The sequence below is a fragment of the Lonchura striata genome, chromosome 2 (assembly GCF_046129695.1).
Source record: "Lonchura striata isolate bLonStr1 chromosome 2, bLonStr1.mat, whole genome shotgun sequence".
Lineage (NCBI taxonomy): Eukaryota > Metazoa > Chordata > Aves > Passeriformes > Estrildidae > Lonchura > Lonchura striata.
In genome coordinates, this window is record NC_134604.1 from 88,944,200 (window position 1) to 88,970,226 (window position 26,027).

The 26,027-nt window shown below is 39.4% G+C and overlaps 1 long non-coding RNA gene across 16 annotated transcripts in view; it reads right to left on the reverse strand.

The window, feature by feature from the left end:
• Positions 1 to 26,027, reverse strand: part of LOC110474635 (uncharacterized) — a 52,163-nt gene continuing 26,136 nt past the window's right edge. For 15 of the 16 annotated variants that reach the window (XR_002466124.3, XR_002466117.1, XR_002466118.1 and 12 more), the window contains 3 exons: positions 17,586 to 17,708; positions 13,732 to 13,884; positions 12,171 to 12,733 (listed from right to left, as the gene is read on the reverse strand). This is a non-coding gene — a long non-coding RNA (uncharacterized LOC110474635). Of the gene's footprint in view, positions 3,438 to 4,546; positions 4,597 to 12,170; positions 12,734 to 13,731; positions 13,885 to 17,585; positions 17,709 to 26,027 lie in introns of those variants that run through there. The other variant, XR_013339511.1, reaches the window with a different exon arrangement.

Sequence of the window (26,027 nt, forward strand, 5' to 3'; positions counted from 1 at the left end):
TGAGAAGGATTTTTCATCTGTTTCTTAAATACAGCACCTTTATTTGAGATAGTATTAAAAAAAAGAAGTGGGAGAGCCAACAAATTTATGTTGTGCTGCAGTAGTGAATACATATGAATGTACAGAGAACAGCCTGAGAGAGACAGAAAATTCACCCAAAAGTTCCTGACAAGTTGAAAAAAGTTGTTATCATTCAAGAATCATTTATTTGAAAAAGAAAAATAAAAAACAGACCACATGACTAAAGGAAGCAGAGAATAAAAACACATTGTTTCCAGACAAATCCCCATTAAAGACATATGACTCAGTAGTCTGAACTTAGAATATCTTCATATTTTAAATTTCCATGAGCACTTTCAAGAAAAGATGGGGTTCTGCTAAGGGATTTGCTACACACTTTTCATTGCTGATTGATAGTAAGAAGTGGCATTAGCAGTATTTTTCCTGCATTGTTCTTCTGAAGCTAATGGAGTCAAGGATTCGTTACCTGATCTAATGGCAATAGCTTTCCAATAGACATGCACAGAATCATTGATTAGTTTGTCCTCTTCTTGTTTGCATTGGAACACTGTTCAATTTACACCAATTAAAGAATGCTTGGTTTGTGTATTGAAGAATAATTAAGGGCTGGAATTCCCTATAGGCTACTAAAAATGACATCTGACTAGAATGGTGATTACAGCATGAAGACAGCATTAGTATTTAAATAGTTTGACTGCTATATAAAATCATTACAGCACCTCACCATGAAAAAGAGCATTAGTTAATTTTGCCTATAACAAAATTAGTTGTATGTATTTGCCTGGTCACTTTAAGTAAATTTGACAAGGCTAATCTTAAAGCAAGTGATTCAGGTTTGGTGGAAGGAGCGGATAGAGCACAGTCTAAAGCAAAAATCTTGATAGATATGTACATAATCTTCAACCAAAATACAAATACACACCAAGGAGTAACAAGAGCTTTGTCAGAGATGTTCAAATCAAATGTAAACGTTAAAAACACATGGGTTGCTAAAACTGAAAATCCAAGGGTAACTGACATGTTAATTATACAACAATCAAGGTTTCACAAACCGTAAACACACAAGAAATCCTTATTTGTCTGCCACAGTGGTTGTCAAACCTTTGCTACCCTTTTTGGCACTGCATGGTACAAAGAATCGTGGGAAGCAAATAGGCACCATGGAAAGAGTCATCCTTACTAGAAGGACTTCCCTGTGAAATATCCCAAATGATTAAAAATATTGGAGTGGCCTAGTCCATCTATGTAATGCCTCCTCAGACAAGCTTGAGGTTTTTTTTTTATTACAAGGTGGAGATGAGGTTCATTCTTGAAAATACTGTTGAGGAAAGAGGGCTTTTTATCCTCTGTTTAAATTTCTCCATGCATATTAAATTCTATCTCCTAGCTTTAGATTATAGTATCTACAGCAATGATCTATCTAAAATGTGACAGCAACATTACCGTAACATATACTGCTTGGGGCCAGTCCTGAAGCATGTTTACATTTCCATAGCCTACTTAAATATAGTGTGTTTGTTTTACTAAACTTAGATACTGTAGTATATTTTATAAGGTCATCCGCCTGCCTCAAGACCTCATATTGCATCTACTATCCTTCCTATGAGAATTTATGCAGTTTCAATTGAAGGTTGTCAACACCCTCTTTAATTCAGCAAAGGGTTCTCTGTGAAGGAACATAAGACTTTTCCATCTAAGCCTCTCAGGGCATGTAGCCATGCTTATTAGCATGTGTACATTGTGCAGTGCTCAACTGTGTCAAAGATGCCCAAGCTCCCAAGCCCACGCTCCAAATGAGGTGATACTTCTGCACAGTACAATATACCTTTATTTGCATGTCCCAGCACCTCTGGCCAATCTGCAGTGCCTCTTTGCAGATCAAATTAGTCTTTGGTGCCATGCTGTTCTTGTGAGCATGCCTGGTTCTACAGGTCATGAATGGATATCTTCACTGCACTGTACTCCACCAGATGGATCTGCCCTAGAATTAGTCTTGGGACAGTACACTTCATCACACAGTATAGCCACTGACTTTCATGGGGTTTTGTTCCAACATTTTAAAAGTCTCCTGTTCTGGCTTTTGTTTTCATGTTGGACAAGTAGTTCTTGCTTCTGTACCAGACCTCCTGTTGGGATCTCCCACTATAATCTGCCTGACTAGACCTTGGGCTTTCAGGAGTGAGACTAACACTATTTTTCAATGAATAATATTCTTTTGCAACAGGGCTGATATAAGGGTGTATTCTTCCTTCCACCCACAAGAAGAAAGTCCATTAATTTCAATAGAAACTCTCCATGCAGAAAAGGGAGAACTGTGCCCCAGGGAACATTCATGGAAGATTAATGGTGAGGAGAGAAAAGTGATGCAGTACAGGCAGAACAAAATCAGAACCCACCACACAAATAAAACTGGACAAGGGTTCATTTTTTAAAAGTCAGTCAGAAACGGCAGGAAGGCTTTGAAAAAAAAATCAGGGCTGTTTCAGCACTTTTGCATACATTGGCTTTCAGGAGACATGAATAGAAACCTAACAGTAACTCTTTTTTCGTACCTCCTTTCACAAGTCTCACTGGCAAAGAAGGATTTAGCACTTAATTCCTGTACTTTTATGTGGCAAATTAGGAATTTGCACCTTAAAAGGAAATTGCTTTTCAAACTCCCATAAATTCTGGATTCTATTTTTTTAAATGGTGGAAAACATTCCCTATGTTCATCCCAACACATAATAAATAGCACTCTCCATTACTGCTCCTCAGAAAGGTGTAGGAAACTGGACCTGGCCAAAGAGAGGTGTTTATCATTCCTCCTGAGGAGATGCTAAGGGTCTAGACCCCGTCCTTAACCCTTTTGCCTCCTTAGTCTTTTTAAGTTTAGACTAGCATGTTTGCTCTCTTCCTCAAAATCAAATATCTGTTGAGGAAAGCATTTAACTTGAGACTTGGTAACTTGATGAAGTAGGGCATGATGGCGCTGAATAGTCCAGACCAAAACTGGAATAAGAACAGAGTTCCAATACGTTTTATTTTTCAGTTTACTATCACCTAAAAATAACCCCCCTACATCATTTTTTGCATCATTTTAGAAAACAACTGCCTGGTTGGCAACTTCACCAAAGTAGGAGGAAGATGGTGAAGGAGGCTGACACAGCATGAGAGCCTGCAGACAGCAGCTAGTGACTCTCCAGCAGGAAGCACTGAAATGTGGATGGTAATGCTGATCCCAACACAAAGTCCAATGTCTGGGGAGCTTGAGGCTGAGGTGGCACCCACCAGAGTGGGACAAAGGGCATGATCAGAGAACCTCTGAAGATCTTTTCTTCATGAGGGCAAGACAAGACTGAAAGACAAGGAAGTGCGGCCCAATATTCTCTCAAAATGTGGCTCCGTGGCTGTCATCAAACCGCCTTCCATTCTGACTGTCAATACAGAAGTGAAGACAAGCTTTCAAAAAGGTTTGTACACACCCTGACTTGTTTTATTTTTGAGCAATTTTTGAGTCATTTATGGCCTGGTTTCTTTGTCTCTGCACTTTCAAGCATGACAAAAGACATGAGGCAGGTGTTTGGAAGGCATCAATTTTTCTCATTTAATCTATGAGGTACCATAAAAAACAGTCAATGAGCATGGAGCATGCTCTAGATGTGTCTAAGAGTAAGTGTCTCAGATGCTAACATGTGAATTTAGTAAAGTTAAACTCTGTGGAATGGAGATAAATGACAGCAGCAATTGAAGTTGAATGTGATATAGAAATCCAACTAACAGAAGACTGTCTGGAAACAATTATTCAGAAAGCTGCTGACCCTCTATTTCTTTAAAGAGTTAAACATTTGGATCAGTTAACTGGCAGCTGCAATAATAGGCATATGCTCTAATCTTTGATCCATAGCTGAATGTTCAACTCTTTGTATGAGATGCAGATCACATAGATTTGCATATTTTTAAGGATCTATAGGGGAAAAAAGAACAAAACCTGCCTTTCCAAGACACCACTTTGAGATCACACACAGTGTCATGGGTGCTCCCAAGTACACTAATGTTCAGAGCCAGTTGTAAGACTCAAAAATTTTATAAATGGCCCTAAACTGTGACATTTGCATCTGAAGATTAATCAAAATTCCTCCTAGAATAGACTCTTGCAAGCCAAGGTTACATCATAACTCTTTGGAGAGTTATGTTCATCTATCCTTAAGATCCCATTTACACATCCAAATTTGTGACAGAACTTTCATAAAATATTGAAGAATACAGAAATTATAGATAAATTTAAAAATGCTTTGTAAGTAAATGAGAAACTGTTGACTATACTCAAATGCATGAGCAAGTAACAGTAATTTTCTTAGATTTGGCAAAATTTTTCAATGTTGATGAAAATTTGCAGAGAGAAGATAACCATTAATCACCCTGTGAATGTAATGGATGTAATCAACCAATTTTTTGCATTTAAAGTTCATTTCTTGTTCATCTCTGCTTTCAACACCAACTGAAAGATGTTTACTAATCACTAATTTTGCATCCACCATCATACCTATGGCACAGATTTCCTCCATTCAGTAGTGTATCATCAGGAAGTAGGTCCTACGGAGAGAAGCAAGCAATATACTGAGTACTGGGAAGTGAAGAAGTAATCATCCCTGCAAACGTGCTCAATTGTGTGGAATGTTTCAACATAGTTTTACTCGATTCATACTTTACAATAGGCTTTTCCTCCTGGTTCACCTACACAACAGGCTTTGACATCAATGAAGATTATAAGAGCAGCTGTTTGTTATTTGTCTGTGAATATTTCCTATCATCCCAAGCAAAAATGCAGACTACTGCCTGGGACTATGCAGAGATGTGTGAAGAAGTCACTCTCCAAAAAGCATTCTGTGCATATTTCTTGTAGTTGCCCACAGAAAGCTATATGGGGGCATGGAGAATTTTTAGAAGCCTGACTGACACAGGAGGCAGCACTTCCAGGCACTGTCTTGTCCTATCTGCCTTATTAAGTCCTGGCAAAAAAAAAAATCCCATGAAGAGGAGAGGAAGGTGTTGCACATTCTTGCGTGAGGTGCAGTAAGGGGCTGGGGCGGTGCAATGGTGGGTGTGATCAGACCACTGGCAGGTGAACCAGAATTTGAGCCTTGAACAATAGTTTCAGCATCTTAGAGAGGTATAGAATAAAGATAATAGCATACAAGTCTTAATGAGAAAAACTGATTGCTGATGCAGAGATTTTGAGAAGGGACCAGCCTGTTCCTGACAGCAGATACATTCCACACAGTAAACAGGCTTTAAAGGAACCCAAAAGCCAAAATAAAGGTTTGCTACTTTTTGTACCTTTCCAACAGCAGTAGTTGGTACTCTTCTCTCACTAGTATGGCCGTGTAACAGGCTTTTTAAGTTCTGGAAGCATTATTAAAATAAAAGGCCATGTCTTGCCTTGCTTCTTAACTAAGAAGAGCTATACATCTCTATAGGACTACTCTTTATGTTGTCTTCTGTGCTTTGTATACCTTTGGGTGTCTCTACCCAATGGCCTTTGAAAGATTTTAGATCTCCTAGAACCTTAATTTTTAGGGCATTGTGTAACCTGCTCGTTTTGTGAGAAAATAGAATGCAAAAACTGAGAAATTGCTTTATATGCTGTATAGTGCGATTTCAATTACTTCACTTAGTTATTGCCAACCATATTTTACAAATATCAACACATTATATTTGTTCTGACCATTGAAATTATGCTTTCAAAGTAATTCAGATATTTATTCTGATGTATTTTGTCAATATTACAATTGTACAAAATTGGTTATATCGGTTAGGAGAAGCATCTTAAAATTGCCTCCCTGCAATTCATTCTCTGTATCTTAACTTTGTACAGTACTACAAGATCATTTTGCTCATGTGCTAAGTGGGATCCTAGTATATCACCATATTCAGTCAAAATATTGCAAGTTAAAATAAGAATACCTGTAGATTATGAAAATGACACCAAGAAAGTAGCATTTCTTATTAAATAAGCAGAAAAACTGGAAAGCATTTCAGTAAAAACTGATTAGAAGAGGGATATTTGGGAGGCATTGTCATTACTGTGGACAATAGTAAAAGAAAATCATACATCAAATCAGAATTACTTACCTTGAATTTAAAATGTTAATGAACCGAGACATTAGCAAAGAGATAGTATCACCTTAGTGGTTTGCTCTGAGGCAATTGCCTACACTCCCTCTGTAGCTGAGAGAGAAAGAGACTCGACCAGTAACAGAGACTTATTTTCATATGGCCACATGAGATACCATACTATAATGGCCATATGAAATGGTTGAACAGGGATCTGGAGGTGTTACCATGACAGACAGGGAAAGAAAAGTTATCTGAGATTAGATAGCTAATTCTAAGACAGCCACAGCAATTTATAAAGAATCCTGCTCTGTTCATGAGGTTCCAAATTTTAGCAAATGAAAGACCCAATTAATTTCTAAGGCATTTTCATTTATTACAAACAGATGTGCTAGGGATGAGCATGCCTGTTTGTATCTTGACATAGATTTCATAGGCTGGACTTCAGCTGACAGCTCTGCAGTTATGAATCTTGAGACATATTTCACTTCAATTTAGGAAGTTTTAGGAAGCTCAGGGTCTTTATTCACAAAAGCCTTTGAGAAATAGAGCTCTCAGATTTTAATTCTTCATTTGAAATAAGAAAGTTAGTGAAATAAGGATACTCACAGTAGGTTTTCTACAGCTTTTCCTTTGAGAAAGTTAGGACAAACTGAACAGCATAAATGCTTTTCTCTTTGATGGATGAAGTCATGAAACTGATTTCTGGCAGTCTCCATATCTGGGCCTTAGGCAGCTATAGTGAATGTCAATCTCATATCCATACCATATCAAAGGGATGATTGTCTGTGTCTTAAATCAGACATATATTTCTTTAGTGAATGCAGTACAAATTAAGCTAATTTCTTGGGTTTAACTCTATAAACAGACCAAGTTATGGTCATCAAAGTTCACTAAAATAAATTTTAAGTCACAAAGCATAGTAGTGTTTGTGAGTATGTTTTTTCATAAAACTGACCTTCTTTTGAAATATCGGGACTGAAGGCAAATCTACATCAGCCAGAGAATAAAATAGGACATGAAGAGTGTTTGCCCCATTTCTGATGTTTTAGTTCTGTCCTTCAAAATAATTTAAGACTGGATTTGCCATACGGCAGTTTCTGTCTTTCTCAAAACAGAAAGAGAGTGGGAAGAAACAGAAATAAAAATATATAAAAGAAAGAGCAGAAAAGAGAAAGGATTGCTCCAGCCCTCCAACTTCCCTTTATGAAAGGCAAAAGACCAAAGAGTTTTTCACTTGATGAGGGCCAGACCACAGGCTAGGATACAAACCTCACTCCTCTTGGGTTGTGGTGCTGAGCATTCATCCTGCCTCTTGCTGTGACCTGTCAGGAGGTGGATTGCCAAAGCACTAGGGAAGGGTCTCCTGCAGGACTAGCTCCTCACCTGAGCATCACCCTAGAAACAGTGCCAGTTTGCATGGGTGAGAATTTAACCCACCTGTGACAGACATGGTGCAGAGGAATGATACTGGGCTTAGTAAACCAGTCAAATGATGTGTGCTGAGAGTGGCTGTAATACACACAGAAATATCCTTCAGTGCAGCAGCAAGAGAATACCGCTAGAGAGTCATGCCTCACCTGTTGGCAAATACTGTTCTTAGCCTGGACTTTGCACAAAAACATTGCAGAGATCCCCACAAATCCATATATAGTGGGTCAGAAGAGTGCAACAAGCTAGCAGAGGAGTTAAATTAATCTTTTGCATTGTGTCTGCTGCTGAGAGTGGTGTGGAATTCCTGTGCCAAAGGCACTTTGCAAAGAAAATCAGAGTGTGGCCTTTATACAGATTGAAGTCTCTAAGGAGGAAGTTGTAGAGTAACTTGAGAAACTCAAGTGCAGTAAATCACCACAACCGGATGGTGTTCATCTGGGAGTTCTGAGGGGAAATAAAGTGAGAAAAAGCCAAGATACTGACAAGAGGATGCCTTCTTTCCTTGAAAAATGCAGCAGCACAAGAAGGCTGGGAAGCCCTATTATGTTGCCTGTCTTCAAAAGGAGATGAGGAAAATCCTGGGAATAAAAGAGCTTTGAAGTTTGCCACAGTTTTAGAGAGCCCAAAAACACTAGTTCTGAATAACAGCTCAAGAGAGGAGCTTGTTGGACATGAACACCCCATGAAGGTGTTCTTCAGTCTCCCAAACCACTAAGGCTGTTACAAAGAGGGAAAGTGCACTTGGTTACTTTGAAAAACCAGTGGAGCAGCCTTCAGAGAAAAAGTGGGATGACAGAGTCTTCTCAGAGAAAGGAGACCAAATGATCTAAAGATTCTAAAGGTTTTACAGAGGTCAATTATAAGCAATTATCACAGAGAATATTAAGAAACAAAACTGAGAATAATACTTGATGATTATTTCATCCTAGAATGAACTCCAAATCAGTCTGGAAGAAGTGAATATGAGAAGCATTTCTCTTTCTATTGAGGCAAGGAAAGGTAAAAACCCAGTAGTAGGTGTCAGGATTAGTGTCATAAAAAATAAACTAGTCTGAATCCCAAATCCTGATGCATTCAAATAAGTGTATCCAGAATCACCCAAGATCTGGATTCAAGTCACACATGTGGTTCCCATCTTAAAAGAGGACAAATCAATTCCTGGGTTGAAACTCCTGAGGCTTGTGCTCTGAGGTTTGAATACTCCATATTCAAAGACTTCAGCCTACCCAACAGTTACGTATTAAATATAGGGGGTGGGAGAAGTGCATGTGTACACATAGCATGCAAAGGAAGCAATTAAATGTAAACCTGAATCAATTTAAAAAGTGATCCATGGCAAAAAGTGCTCTGACGCAGAGACTGTAAGTATTTGTTCTTTACATTAACTTGCTGCAGCTAGCTGAAAGGGCAGAAGATTGCAAGTAATAGACAGTGGAAATTTTGCAGGGTTTGGTGAGCCCACTTACAATCAAACATTTTAAATTATCTGGACTTACATGGCTTTGTACCCTTCTGTTTTCTATCCTAGTTTTTTTTTAATTCCTGTAGACTAGGCCCAGTGTACTGAAGGCAAAGCTTCTTCAGTTTTAATTCACTTTGTCTCTTGAATTCATTAGATTTTAAAAGCTTTCAAATGAAGTCACAGGTAGGAAATAGAGAAAATATAGAAAGTGGGACACTTCTCACTGGTTTGTATGTTTCCAGTGTCTAAAGAGAAAGCTTTTTTTAAAAGCAAACTGTAGGAGGGTTTGTAAAAATAGATATTTACATTTACATACTGGCACAGAGCCTCAGCTGCCATGGAGCAGTATTGCTCCATCCTCTTGAACAGGGCAGTGCTGAGAACCTGCCTCTCACACATGCACATATATGTGAGAAATATGTCCCGGATTCTGTTTTTCCAAATGTACAGAAATCTGCTTCTCTCTCCAGGTACTTTTGCCTGTGCACTAAGTTGTGGGAGTTACAGCACCTCTGTTTTTAACTGAGGGTGGTGTCCTCAGGGAGGCAGGGTGCGAAGGAATGTTGAAGTGTAAGGAAAGGGATGCATAACAAAGAAACCCAGAGAAGAAGGTGATGGAGAGAAATAGGAAAGAAAATGGTATCCCACATAGCCATGCTGTGCCAAGCAATGTCTGCATTCACAGCAACAGGGAGTTAAACTGTGATTATGTAGCAACCATGGCTTTTGGAAAACACCTCAGGTGTTTCCAGCTAGGTAACAGGAATAGCAGGAGACCTGCTACTGATAGCAAGGTGGAGAAAAAGGAGCTCTGCGCTCAGTTGTGCTATTGCAGGAGTCACGTAACACAGCACAGAGAGTAGGTGTCACATCAGATAGTGCTAATAGGTGCCAACAGCCACCTTCACCCCTTTCCCCTCAGTCTTTCCCTGTGTGAGAATCAAGTGAATATCAATGTGAAACAACTCTGTATGGCTGTGTGCTTCTGCCCACACAGTGGGACCCTGGTAGTGATTCAGACTGTACTGGACTTTGGACACATAATGTACACTGAATATCCATAATAAATAATAATTACCACAGTAGGGGGCAGCAGCCAGCTGTGGAGGAAGAGTAGGGCCAGCTGCTGGAAGAGATGTAAGCACTGGCTGAGCATGCAAGCTGGGCACTGGGGAGGGCGAGAGGGCCATGGCTGGGAGCCAGTGGCAGTTTACTGCCAAGAAAAGGGAGATAAAAGCACAAAAGAGTTTCACCAGAGGGAGCTGCTCCTGGCCACCCCTCAGCAATCGGTAGCGGCCCTGATCCAGGAGGGAAGGCTGATGGCAAACAGGAGCATCGCCAGCCTGTGAGCGTGGCCAACACTGCTCACACGTACCATGCTGGAGCTAGCACGACGGGTGTCTGTAAGCCAAGCAAGCCTGCTGCAGGGAAACAGCCCTGCACAGACCTCTGGCTTGCAGGAGACCCATACCTCCTCCAGAAATGAGGACAGACCTATCCTGTTCCCCTCAACATCTCCCCAGATGCACCTCCAGCTAAAGCAGGGTCAATACGCCAGAAATGAGTGTAGATCCAAAAGAGACTGATAGGCACATGGTCAATGCTTTTCTGAACTCCCTGATGCTCAGGTCTCCTTTATTTCATCTACAGAGAAGTGTCCTGGCAGCACTGAAGATCCCCTAACAGCAGGGCTATTTTTTGTCTGAATTCCTTGGAAGGCCTGACACTTAGTGCTTGGGTTGCCCAAGTGGTATGGCGAACAAAAAACTGTTTTCGAATACACTGCACACATTCAGCTGTCCAGTCATCTAGCACAACTAAAATTTATCAGAGATTTAAAATATTTTTCTAACCCTTCTGAAAAGTAATTTCTAAGACCAAATCAGCTCACCAGTCTCATTTTCACAAGGCCATTCATGGCATGCTCCTCACATACTGGCTTCTAAACAAGAGCCAACAGCATCCCAGGGTCAGCTCCTCTATTTGTCCCATATGGAATACTCAACTCTTGCACCAACACAGTGTAACAATTAAGTAGCACATGTTCTCCGTAATAATTATAACACTGTGGCACATTTCCCTTGAATTTAGCATAGTGATATTTACTTATATTCCTATCTTACCTTCAAGTGTGCTTTCTGTCCCTGGCTATTTTTCACTTAGTTCAACTGCAAATAGATAAAACCTGTTTGCTTTTCTCTCCCAAGGAGGAGCATGTGTATTTCCAGATTCTGTTTGCATCCACCAGGAAAATTCACACACAACAACTGAAGCTCAGTTGGGCTTTTTTTTTGCTGTGTTCCTGGTTGGCTGAGCTTAGGGGGTGTAATATAGGGTGATGTTAGAGTAAAGCTGATTTTCTCCCTTTCTCAACATAGTGGCTAGCAGATTTTTTTGGTCCCAGTAAAAAGAAAGGCTCCCATCCAAATCTCAGTTTATGTAGCCCACAAGAGAGTGAAGAAATTGATAGAGAACATCCCAGGCAAATAGAGTATAGGGAGAAACATCCATCATTTTTGTGGATAATAGACGAGCATAATCTATGTGTGAGCTCAAATGCAAAATCATGGGCAACAAAAAGCCTATATGTTGAACATATCAACAGTTTGAACATAAAGAATCAGATTCTTTCCAAATAACTTATATCTGAACATCTGACTTTAAGAACCAGCCTCAGTTAAGCACTAGCAAGCACCAAGATTTGGAAGGAAGTTGGGGTGTTGCACTACTTTGAAAGCTCTGTTTGGAGCCAGCTGTCATTAAGAGTATCTGCTGGTACCCCATCTTAGCACACAGCCTGTCACAGGTGAACATAACGAGAATGAGCCAATGGAGTATATTGAACTATGTTTTTTGCATATCCTTGTAGTTCAAATTATCACTTCACACAGCCATAACAAGTAAGCTCTGAATCTACTTATGCCACATTCTAATTGGTTTCATTTAATTTGTGTATATGTCTCTCTGTGTTTGTATATACATATATGCATATTTATATGCACATATGTATATTTGGACATCATTATTAAAAGTAAATATACATATTGTCACAGATTATTGCTATCCTCATAAGAGATTCTTAGAGTACTTTACTTTATTATACAATAAAATCATAGAAATTAATTGCCTTCTTTAGAATAAATAAGGAACACAGGACTCATTGTACACATATGTTTAATAGTTTGGACATCTCAGTACCCACATAAAACCAAGGGAACATATATTGCAATAGGCAGTATAATTATTTCAACAAGGAATATCCATCCCACATTCATAGAAATATGAGATTCAGCATCACAAGATTCTAGAATTATGTCATCAGCTGCACAAGTTTCACAGCTTATCTTTATGATTTTATCTTACAGAAGTAAACTCCAAAAAATGTATAACACTGCCAAATTTAACAGCACATTCATGTTAAGACTAGCTGTAAAGATTTCAAAAGGGTGAATAACATCAGCATTTCTATACATATGTGTGCATTTATGTATGTATACATACACATGTACATATAAATGCATACATACATGTCTGTGCTATGTATATAACCTATCTTTAGATATGCCATTATTTTATAAGGTTAAATCCAAGTACATTAAAGTTGAAAACAATGTTCTATACAGTTTACCCATGTAAAGAAGTCCCTGCTGGTGCACAGAAGATCGAGCTAGCTGAGTTCATTAACATCATCAGATGAGGCTGCAGGTAGCCGAAATATTCCTTAATGAAAATTTAAAGAGAGCAGATTAAAATTATATTCCTCCAATCCAACAGAACACAAAGGTAAAGACAGTCAATTACAACCAAGATTTCATCTAGCACAAAAGGAGTATTGTAATTTGTAGATCAGAACTTACTGGCTGAAGTGAACAGCTATGCTTGTCACTATGTATATAATTACTTTCTACAATGTACTCTCCTAGCACTCAGATGTAGTTACAGAAGATGATGTTTTCCTTAATGTTAATCTGTAAGGTTCATGACCAAGGGTTAGAAAAGCTCAACAGCATCAAAGATTTTTTTATCTGTGTTATTCTGTCTTTTTACATTATGAGAAATAATTTTTTAAAAAGCAAAATGCCATGTACTTTTTTTAACTCCTAGGTTAACTGTTTTAATAGTGTTTTGTGGGTCAATAAAGAGGCACCAAGGAAGTGGGTCAAGCAGGATACTCTACCTGTGTGCCTGTTCAGAATGCTTGCAGCTTTCCTCTGGACACATCAGGAGGGGTTTTTAGTGACAAGACACTAAGGGTGCTCAACTCTATACCAGATCTGTTGTTAGATCAGAGAAATGCACCACATCTTTAAAATCTCATAACTAATAAAGATGCTGACAGGCAGTTGTGTGATGAGAAAGAATGAAGAATAACAAGAAGTCTGAAAGGACTGCTACATTAGAAAATATTAAGTGAGCTAAATATCTATAATTTGCCTTAATTCTAACTAAACACAGCATCAACTAGTTAAAAGAGATCAAAGGGAAAGGAAATTTGCAAAGGGATGTAAAAAGAAGAAATATTATGATGTTAAGAATGGATAAAACTCCTGACAACAGACTACTCTAGGCAACACAACCTCTCCCTTGAGATATGGCATCACTTAGGAAATTTAATCTAGGCAAAAAAAAACCACAAAAATATGCCATAAGAAACAACTTCATTGTGTCAGGAAGATGTACTGGACGACCCAAAAGATACATTGCTAATTGGTGTGCACCTGTTATCTGTGATTTTCCTTGCTTGTATGGCCAACTCATCATTACTTGTCTGTATTTGGTTTCTCTGGGTCCCATCCAACTCATGCTGCAGTCAACAGAAGTTTCCGACAGGAGCAATAGGACCTCAGTGTCTGTTCCAAGTCTTTGCTGTTCTAGGAAGAAGAGGGGGAGAAAAGCTCACACAACTTCACAAGAACTTCATGCGTCTGGTGTCTGAACATATATACAACTAAACCCTTAAAGTTTTTTTAATATTTAAACCTGTGTTTATCCTTAGCGATAGCTGAGGAAATATGCATTTGCTTTCACTTGGTGTAGCTAAAATTTTTGCTGGGGAGGAAACTTACAGTTCATCTAAAAATACCTTCGAATGAAAAACTGCTTTGGTCATGCAAGAGTGAAGAAAATTCTCTACACCAAACTAAAAGTAAATTCTATATATTACACAGAAATGGCAGAGATCATTCTATTGCTAAAGTAGTAATGCAACTGATGAAAAAAACTAACCATGAATTCTGATCTCAAGACCATAGTTTTCAAATACTTTTTCCCAATGTCTTAGTACATGTAATCAAATTGTACTTAAAATCCACTTGCTTGCAGATAGGGAATGACTAGTTTGTGGCAGCTCAGTGTTGGCCTCTTGAGAGGCACAAATTTCTATGTAAGTGGGGCCATGTTCAGGGGTCAGAGCTGTGCATTGGTATTGTCCATATATCTAGCAGCTGGTATTGTAAATCTTTAGAGCAACGTTTCTTGAAAATACTAGACAGACACTTTGGTAGCCAGTATTGAGCCTGTGGCTATACTGCTTCAGGCTGTGATCTTGTCAGGTTTTACAAGATAAGCAGGGTCAGGCAGGGTCACCACTTGGATTGGTAATTCTAAGGAAAGGCAGGAGCTGCCAGAAGTGTCTCAGGTGATAGAATAGCTGTAACTATTTTCCCTGAGCCTTTTCTAGTATCCTGATGAAGGCATAATGGCAAGCTGTGACACAAGAGCAAGATCTCACCCTCTGCAGCCATCAAGTGCATCATTTGCAAGGGGGTCTTTCCCTGGCCTGGTATGGATGGAAGTGTGAGGTTCAGTATGTGAGAGATGGCAAAATTCAGGTGCTGTATGCACACTTTGTCCTGGATGAACAGCATGTAAATGTGGGGCTCCAGTATGTTTCATCAGGAAAGGGGTACAGGTGAATGCCCTTTCTGACATCTTTGGGGATGCTGGTAGCTCCAAATTAGATTTTGTCCATGTCTACAAAGCAAAAGACAAGCCTATTGAGAGAAGATCTTGTACACTAACTTTCAGCCTCACACACTTCCACAGAAAGTATAGAAGGACCGATAATGAAATCCTTGCCCAATGGTCTACATTGCCAAGAGTTTTAAATTGTAAGTTAACCAATTTCTCTTCTAAAGTTCAAACAATAAATAAAATTCTATGTGAAAAATGGAACCTTTTATTCCTTTGTTAAAATCTGATCAGAGTAAACTACAGATGTTAAAAGGCATTGTAGTTCAAAGAATTAAAAGAATCTTACAGGGTTTGTACAAAGAAAAGAGTTTTAGAGAATAATATGGAAAATATTATAGTGCTATTATATAAATCAGTGACACATCCTCACTTTGAATACTGTCTTCAAATTTTGTCACCTAATCCCTGAAAAAAGAAAGTAGAAATAGAACAAGTCCAGAGAATGGTAATAAAAATTATAAAAGTGAAAAGGTCTTGAGAAGAGAAAGAACATAAGCACCATCTTGTCCCTCGGGAAAGATATATTCTCATGAGACATATTCTCATATTCCTAGATATGGCACTTAGGGATATGATTTAGTGGTGGACTTGGCAGTGTTAAGTTAATGTTTGGACTTGATGATCTTAGACGTCTTTAATTATTTGATTATTCAAATCGTACTGAACTGAACAAAGCTTCTCCATAAACTTAGAACACATGCTGTTGTCTCAGACACTAGAAAATGTCCTTGGAGCCCAGCAGCTCTGGAAGGCTCTGAGACCTTTCATGAACCAGATATTGCAGGTATTTTCCTCAGTGTACCCTGTTGTCTTAAAGAACTTTCAGCCACTGGAGGCCAATCTGACCCATGGACAGTGGGCAAGACACAGAGCTGCATATTAGAAACACTTGTTTTCCTTTGTTAAATCATAGGATCATAGAGTGATTAGGGTTGAAAGGGATCTTAAAGATCATCTAATTCTAATCCCACCTCCATAAGTAGTGATTATTACCTCCCATTAGAGCAGGTTACTCAGAGTCCCATATAAACTGGCCTTGAACATTTCCAAGGGTGAGGTGTCCCACATCCCTGGGAAACCTGTTCCAGTGCCTTATCACTGTTATAGTAAAGAGCTTCATCCTAATATATAATAAAAATCTATTTTTCTTCATCTGAAGGTCATTTCCCCTTGTCCTGTCGCTTCATGCGCTTGTGAAAAGTCCTTTTCCAGGAACTTGACTACAATCCTAACTCATTTTTTGGGTCTAACTTTTAGAAATTCACTTTTCTCTACCTTTCTCTTTTGAAAGGCATAGATGGTTGAGAGGTAGGAATCCATTGACTGGACTGGCAACTTTTTCAGTTAAATCACTCATCTTCCTTGAAAATGTGCCATGTATCTATTAAAACAGTCTCAGTCCCAAAGGACTTGCACAGTCTCCCTCACTTTGTATGATGTGATCCCCAGGCTTCTTCAGAGTTCTACTTAAGCATGACTATAATATAAATAACATTCTGTCCTCAGGATCTTTGAACTTAATTAGCAGAAAAAGAAAAAATATTTCCTATCTTGCAAGGTGAAACAGAAAGGTATTGAATTTCAAATGGATGAAAGGAGTTGCTTTTTCCAAACAATGTACAGTTAATTAATGGAACTTGCTATCACATGGTTAGTACTGAGAGAAACAGCATCATATTTGGAAATTACAAGTCATTTTTAGGCATAAAAGCAAATCTTCACACAAAGTTCAAGCTGGGTTAAATTCAGTAGAATGCATTATGCAGGAGATCAGATTGGATTATAATAATGGTTTGCTCCTAGCCTTAAAAAATCCGTGATTTTTACTAACTGCTATTATACAATGATGTCAGATCATCCCAGTGGTTCATGGCATGTGCCAATCAGTAGACAGTGTCAAGAGAGCACATTCACCCATGGTAAACCATCACACTGGGCCTTCAGAGGGTCAGAAAAGCCTAGGAGGCTTTTCAAACTGGTGATTATCTCATCTCTTTCTAGAGTGCAACAAATCTGTTCTCGTCCACCCCTGTATGGGAACCCTGGGAGCATCAGTCATATTCATGCTAGCATGGTGTGTCTTCAGCTCTGTCTGCAGGTCTGCAGGAATAAGATGACCAAGTCCAACAAGGTCTTGGGCAAAAGAGGTTTGGAGAAAGGTGAGAAAATCAAAAGGTCAATGGCTGCAATTAACTGTATCTTTGGACCAGTGTAACAGACACACTGGAGTCCCAGTGCCCTATCACCCAGACCAGCATCCCTTCCATCTCCATGTAAACCCAGAACCACCCACAGGAACCTGTGGAAGTAGAAGGTCCATCCTCAGGTGCCCATGGTTGAGTGGTATAACTGAACCTTGGAGGCAGTACAACATTCTCCATGGACAGGTGTGTTCTATGACATTTCCAGCACTCTTTTTTACTTGAGATATCCTAAGGTGGGACCAGGAGATATAATTTGTCTTTATTGCCTTATCTTATATTACCTTTCTGTGGTGTGACATGATAGATACCCTATTCATCTCTGAACTGTTAAAAATATGTTCATGCTGACAAGGTACCAAGAGAATAGAGGCACTTTTTGACATGATTGCACTTACCTACAACTTCAGTCATCTTATGGGCCCCTAAGAAATCATGGAGGATGTCTTCTAGTGAATAGCTGTGCTGGGGTCATTACAGTTAAGGGAAGTTCTTTCAGCCTTGTGGGTTGAAAAAGTTATCTACATGGGGGAAAAGAAAACAAAAAAAATAAAATGGGCAAATCAGCTCTTTACACTAGTGATTTTATACCATCAAGGTGTACTTTTATATAAAGCCAAAGAGTACACATAAAATAACAAAATGCTCATGCAGTTGCTCTTCCAGGATGTTTGTAATGGCAAGCTAGATTGTAAATTATTTCTTTGGAGGCCAGAAAGCACAGTGGAAATAATGTATATTATTCATAAAAATGATTGTCCTGTTCACTTGTATACCTCTGCAATTTATTCTGTAACAGCTTTTTACTTCAAAGAAATCACTAGCTAATGACATCTCAAACTTTAAAAAAATCCACTTATTCACAACCCTGCCCCTGAGGGAATTCCTGCATGTTATCAGAAATTTTTCCAAAGATCATTAACAGATATTACAAACCAATTGAAACTGAGTATTTTCTTTGCAAATTACTTTTAACTTTAGAGCTATTGAAAAAAGACATTGAGTGATTTAATTTACTTAATCTGTCTACAGATTGCAGCTATGTGCATATCCTGTGATTGCATTTCCAACAAAAAGCATATATAACTATCCCTAATAGGGATATTTTTCTAAATTATCATACAAGATCAGTAAGATCTCTGCAGATATTAATGTTTACTTTTTCATTTAGAAAATTGCACTCAAAAAAGAAATGGGCATCTTTATTCTGTTGTTATTTTAGAAGTAATAGCACACTATAATACTTATTTTACCTACTATTTTAATTAAAACTCCAATAATCATCATACCCTTTGAGGATATGTTCTACTGATTTTTCTGAAAAATCACTGTATTTTCATTAGGCTGTGAAGACAATGTTTTAGAAACACCTTACACAGCAATGAGTATGCCAAGAGAGATCCTCTATCTTGCATCAATCCAAAACACCAAGTTAATTCAGCAGTGGAGGGCTGGAGATTGTATCTGATTCTGTACCTCATTGCCTTAAACTCCTCCCAGAGAACCTTATATGTCTCAGCACCACTTCTGCAGGAAATATGAAAAATCTCTTCCCCCGTGACTATTTAGTACGCAGCTTCCTACCTAAGGTTCCCACTCTCTCTGCAGATAAGACATAAGGGCTTGAAGCCCCTGAAGCTTGGGTGGTGTTTGAAGTTAATGCCTTTGAATGACAGTGAACACAGCTGCTGTACTTTGTGTACTGCTCAGTCCTGATCATGTGTTACATGTGCTTTACCAGGACACTCTTGGAAGACACATGAGTGAAGCAGTGGATGGTTTGAGGAGATGAATCAGGATTAACTGCTGGGAAGTTCAACTTAGCTGAGCTGGTGACTGACCAAGAGGCATGAGCAGAAAAAAAGTTTTAGACGTCCTAAGAACTTTATCAAAAATGCAGGTGATGAAAAATGCAGGGGGTGTGTAGATTGGGAACCTGGACTTGGACATCTATAACCCACATGAGTCTCGGTCATCCCCTTTTGTGGCCTCGGGCCCAAAGATAACTATTCAGCGAAGGACCCAGATTTTTCACAGCAAATAGGTGCATAAACATCTTTTCATATCTTGCTTTGAGTGGTGGGAGAAATGTGCAGGAAGGGTGACAGAATTTGCAGGTGGTAGCACCTTCCTTGAATAGTCTATATCTTCCTATCAGCTGGGTCAGAGGTCTGCAACCATTCTAGAAACTTCTTCATTCTCAGTACTATTGAACTCTCACTCTCTTGCTGTTTTCCTTACCTAAGTTACAACAGAAAGATCTGACAATTAAAAGAATTTCTTTTCTTTCACAGTGCATCAAAATACATGGGGTCAGTTAAGCAAATTTTCCAACTCTGTCAAGAGCTGAAAAAATTACTCCCTGAGCTACCTGATGTCCAGTTTTGTCCTGTAAATATTAACAAACCATAAATCTTTACAAGGGTCCCATGCCATTAACTTGGCAACTTGTTCCTGCCACCATCCTGTGGAGGTAAGTAGGCACGAGAAAGAGGAACTGGCTGCTACTCAGCAATGTCTGGGCAGGTTACTAGCCTGGTTTTAACCCACACAGCACTCAGATAAGTGCAAAGGGAGGATAGCATGCCCTTTTTCCCTGATAAAATTGCAGCCTCTTATTCCTGCTCTTCATTCACCCCCATGACCTGCTCAAGACACTTTTCTAGTCATGGTCCAAACCTCTAGTTTACAGCCATAATAGCACTAACACTGTCAGTAGCTATTCAACTGCTTTTCAGGATCCCCTGCTTTTTAAATGTGTTTCCCTTATCCTTCTGCCACACACTTGCAACTGGCATTACAGTGTCTGATCAGATGGCACACATGGAAAGCCAGAGCCTCAACATATTTGCTAGTGGCTTTTGCTTCTCTAGCAGTGCAATGTCTGGTGCATATCCAGCTCCAGGGACAAGTCAGTTCAGCGCTCCATCCTCCCTGTCTTCCCTGCCTGCCTTCCTCCTCCCAGAAGACTTGTGTTGCTTGTGCTTTGCTACAACCACATGCCTGGTGCTCTGAGCTCCTTCTGCAGCTCCTTCTACTTGGAGACTGGTGACAGAAGCCACCAGCATGCCTCTGTCAGGGGTGACCTGGACTTTGCACCTGCCAGCATCGGGCGCTGTGCCATCAGCTGCCAAACTGGCACAGCTCCAGCGGCTGCAGCAGCTGAGCGCTTCTGTTGTCACTCAACCCAGGACATCTCCACGGAGTCTGATAACACATCTGCTAATTAATGCCAGTTGTGATCACTGGCCAGATCCTCAACTGGATTAAATTGAAACGGGTCCATTTAAGCCTGTGACAATTAGCAGCAGCTTAGAGCTGACCCGATGGCTTTCTCTATGATGTGAATATATGTCTTGTTCAAAGTGAGTAAAACCTACCAACAGGTTGCATAAAAATTACCAAACGATCAGAAAATGAAATGAGTGTTAGTAACTCCAAGCCAAGGCCAAATTACAATGGTGGCAAAGAAGTGATAGCCTAGCCCCAGCTATGTTAACAACTTTCTGAGCTATTCAAGCTCCTTTTAATAAAAATAATTAATTTATTCTGGACACATTCACCTTTCTGTAAAGAAAGCCTAATGAGTCTGTCTTTTAAAAAACAGACTATCAGAAAATTTAAATGTGCATCTATTAACTTGTAAGCATAGTGTTTTATATTTTAACAATAGAACAGATCAAATGTAGTCTTGAATTCAGTTTTTAAGACTTGTAAAGCAACACCACTAAGTGGAAAGGAAGGTTTCAATAATTTTCTTTACATTTTGTTTCTGCCCTTTGTCAAAATTTTATTTCAGTCAATACTTCCACCTTGTAAGGTTATATCACCAGTCCTCTCAACCATAACAAGCAGAGTTGTAGAAGGTATTAAATCTTAAACAGACGTAAATAAGATACTCCTGGAAATAAAGAAAAAGTTTGATAGGTTGTGTCAAAAGGAACTGTGGTTATTATTATAATTTATTATTTCTTAAGCACTGACAATGTGCTCAGTTCTGCTGATTAAGTTTTTCTGAGCAAGTTCTGATTATCTTCTGAGGACAACACACTGTACTACAAAGAAGATATGTGACAGCTATCAAGACTTTTGCTTTCAAGACTCACTTAGCAAAACAATTACATGCCAGTTATGCAGGTTTTATGGAAAAAAAGAGAGAAAATGCATAAACTGAGTAAATATCATGACTTTTGTGTTCACTAATTTTCCTACTCCAGATCTCTTCACTTCAGCACTGTCTGACAATCTCAAAGTTACAGGGCGATTTGAGGAAGATCTAAAGCCTCATCCCTGCTTATATTCAGTTTTAAGCATCATGTTATAATAGAAGCATGCACACAGGCTGTATTGTTAGAATGTGTCTTTGGATCTGGGACTCACTCCCCACCAAGGGCAGAGATGGCTGAATGGGGCCAGCCTGAGACAGACAAAAATCAGAACCACTCCAGACTCACACATGCATTTGCTTCACACCACAGAGCAGATCATACTGAGCTAGCCTATGGTCTACCCGTAGGAGGTGATATGACCTTACAAAGAGATTTGGGGTGCAGGTGCCTCAACGGAGCCTTTCTATCCTTGCTAGGCTCTCAGGGCTGTTTCTCTAACAGACCTATTGTTAAGTTTCTCCAGCCTGAGCTATAGGCACGTTTTGCAGGGCATCTAGGAGTCAGGGATGTTTGGTTTCTGCCGATCTAGAGGCATTGAAGATATTCTATTCCAGTTAACTCTGTGTCTGGTTTATATCTACTTTAGCATGTAAAGAAATCACAGTTTCTTCCTCCACCTTTGCTCTCAGATCATTTATGTATAGTTTACCTCCAGGGCAGAAGATTCCCCAAAACAGTCATTTGATGGCAAAATAATGTCCATGCATCTGTGTATGCACAGCAAGGGACACAGCTGAGGACTGCTCTAAGAATCTCTGGCCAAATTTTTGTGTCAGGAGGGTGCCAAACAGACATTGTCCCTTGCCTCAGCCAGGCAACACCTAGGCTGTCAAACCACAGCACTGCAGGGTTCCAGCTGTGCAGATGTTCTTAGAAGAAAAATTCCCTTTTGTCTGCTTCTATCCTTTAGCCTGCACACTTCCCTAAATCCTGCCAGCATGCTTTCTTTTTTTTTTTTTTTTTTTTTTTGTAACTGACAGAGAGAAGTGAGTTCTTATATAAATCTTTTGTGTGAAGATCAAACTGCGCACATGTAGAACTATATTTTTTTTGAGGGGAAAATCTGCCCTAAAATAATCATTCCATGTTATCCTCACAGAGCGTCTGCACTTCCTTTTAAAACACATCCAAGGCCACCCTCAAGACCAGACCCAACGCTGTCAGGCAGTGGCTGCAGCTGAAGCCTCCGTGCGTGTAGGGAGGGCAGAGCGTGGGCAGCCCAGGGCAGGGCTGGGGTCAGGGGCAATGCAGCTGGAAGGGACCGTAATCTGAGTTGCTCCTTGTACACAATGTCAGCCTTTGTACTGATAGAAACTTGTGGGGCAACTTGGGAGCCGAGCTGGGTCATATGAAAAAGGTGTTTCTTTACCTAGCCAGCTTGGACTCCTCAAGCATCCAGCTGGCAGACCCTGAGGTTTCAGTCAAATCTTGTTAAGTTAACATTAGTTTACTAATAGACCGAGGAGCAAAGGATTTGGTTGAGAAAACATAGCCTTTCATTCACAAACTCAGAATCCTTTGTAATGGAGAGGAGAATCAGCAGAAATGATCGACTGATAACTATTGAGAAATTCTTTCTAATACAGAAAATAGTAAAGAAGATAGCCCCAAATGGCAGTACACCAGCAGTTTTAGGGTAAATTTCAGTGCTGCTTTGTGTTTCACTACTTACAGTTTAATTACCAGCTAGAAAAATTATCAGATATTAGTTATAGTGAAGCCCCCATGTGTGACACCGAGCAGTAGCACGACTCACTGTAGCAGCTTATCTTTGGGAAGACTCCCTCTCTCCCTTTTTCACTATTTCTCTTAATCTTGCTTACTTCATATAGTCAGAGTTTTACATCCAGCTCTAATTTTCCCAGAAGGCAGCCCTTAAAAAGCAGCACAAGTTCTTTTACTCAGGACCATAAAAAAGGACTTGCATTCCAGTGCAGCCATCTAATAGACAGATGAACCAATTCCATTAATATAAAAACTTTCTACCTGTGCCCATCCCCCAGAAAAGCTTTTGCCAAAGCTGGAACAAAACCCTAATCTGTCTTTATTAAAGTGGAGAAAAATCAACTTCCTTTCACTCCCCCATTCATTTTCCACCACTGTGATTTTCTAAATTTCAGGCAGGCCTGTGACCAAGACCTACAGGGCCAAAAGTGGCTGGATGTGCTGTATTCATGGCCCAAATGGAAGCAGGAAATACTAAACATCTTGCATGGAAGCCTGCTCTCATCAGGTTTATAGCCCAGCTTTTTCATCAAAAGCAGTGAGGATAGTACGCAGTTCAGAAATGCATCCAAGCATATGGGAGTCTCTCTACACTAATCCTCCTTTTGAGTTTCATCCAGCACTAAATCAGAGCCACACCGGAGAGAGGAATAATGCAATAGCTTGTGGAAAATACATGGCTCCTCTCTGTTAGGGTATGGAAAATCAAACATGATTAGCTTTTCTCCTTAAAAATTGTTGGAGGAATATTAACACCATAAAGCATGACAGAGATCGGAAAAGAACAAAAGTCAGATACCTTTTAAACTTGCCTGCTCTGGGAAGTCTTTGTTGGGACAGCAACAGCAATCTTGGAAGAGTAACAGGATAATGACACAGGTGACAAAATTCACCTGAGGGGCTAAGAAAACACCTTTTTGCAGGGCTAACCTGCACTATGCTCACTGTATTGCCACTGCAGCCACTGCTTTGAGAGGTGCCCTGAGAGCATCACTGCTGGAATTCTGGGGAAGAAGGGCTGCACAGTCTTATTTTCCCAGACAGAATACAGGGCTTTCTGTCTGGGAGAGAGAAAGGGCTTTGCTGAGCTCATCCAAGGACAAGAGGGCCCTATGGCTGCACCAAGGCCCGAAGAGGATGCTGTCAGTGCTGCCCTGGACATGGGAGCAGAGCAGGCAGAGTGGCGATGCCCCACTCTCCACTACAGCCTCTGGCCTCACCTGCTGATAGCAAAAACAGAAAAAGCAGTAAGAGGAGACCTACAACGTCTTCTCAAGATGCTCTAGCAGAAAAGCACAGGTTGACCAGGGCTTGAGCCCTTCATTTCTTTTTCAGTATGCCAAAAGTAAAAAAAATTCAAAGTACAATCCTGATCCACAGGCTCCAAACACCACTCTCTGGACCTCAGAGAGGTGACAGAAATAAAAGTTTTTAACAGAACTTGCTTCAGGAGTGCTGATGTGTTAGGGAGTGAAAAAGAGCTGTCAGCTGACAAAATGATGTGGGTAGTTAAGGATACAAGTTAGGAGAGGGATTAGCTACGTAATTAGCAACAGGAAAAATAAATGCAGCTCCAAGCACACAAGCAGGTACACGTGCAGAGCCAACCTGGAACTTGTAAACAGTGTATTGTTTCCATACATAGACATCTTCAAAACAGAATTTTCCTGATCACATTTACTACCTTTTCCTGATTAAAACTGAGAGAAATTTCTTTTTTTTTTTTTTTAATTTTCTAAAATAAAGAAATCAGTATTTGATTCCTAATTCTTGAAAATTATTGACCAGAATCTTGTTTGGCATAACTCAGCCTTGCTATCATAGAATCATAGTTATCACAGAAGTATAGAATCACAGAATTGTTTGGGCTGGAAGAGACTTCAAAAACCATCTAGTCCAACCGCTTTGCCATGTGCAGGGACAACTTCCACTAGACCAGGTTGCTCAAAGTCCCATCTAACTTGGACTTAACCAATTCCAGGGATGAGGTATCCACAGCTTCTCTGGACAACCTGTTCCAGTGCCTCACCAGCTTCTTAGTGAAGGATTTCTTCCTAATATCTAATTCTAAACATACCCTCTTTCAGTTCAAAACTAAATTGCCATCTACAAAGCAGAGCATCTTTACCGAGGCTTAAGATTTTCTCCCATATGCTGTTTCTTTAGAACAACTTGTCTTCCTCTTTTTCTCTTTTTCCTTTTTTTTTCAAAATATGCATCTGGTTTAAGGTGACTTTTTCTTTCCCAGCATATGGAGCAGAATGATTGTGATGATTTGGATTTATTTTAAATCACAGTGTATTAAATGGAAAAATAAATGCTAATATGTTGATATTGTTTACTTCTGAAAGAATTATTGATATGAATGAGTAGTTGCTTCTATCATAATTACTCTTTATTAAATAAATATATTTTGAATTAGAGATCCTTAATTAAGAAATCACATTTTTGTCTGAAAATTGTTTCCCTGATGCTCGTATAAGAAATACCTTACGTTACTCTATAGAGAAAAAAATAAAAGGCTGGTGAAATTATTCTATTTTTTATCTTTTCCTTTGCTCTGTGAATTTGGCAGTGCTTTGTGAATATTCCCTTTCACTGCTTCTCTCCTCTAATCAGTTAAGTGAGGCTCTTTCCCCTCTGTTGTTTGTGTGGATCTGTCACATAGCACCTAGAGACAGAAAAAAACATTTTAAGTAGGAAAATGCAAAACAAAAAAACTAAAGGCTTGAGGATCAGATACCTGAAACTCCTCTCAACATTTTCTTTCAAGCTGAGCACGTTTCAGATTAATAGCGACTCTTTAACATAAATAATGATCTAATGAAATAAATATGAAATAGAAAGAATCATAAAAAGAATTTTACATTTAAGAATGCCATCTGTGTAACACTTAGCCTAACAATGAAATCATTTCAGTGCCAAAACAGCTCACTCCGCTTCCAG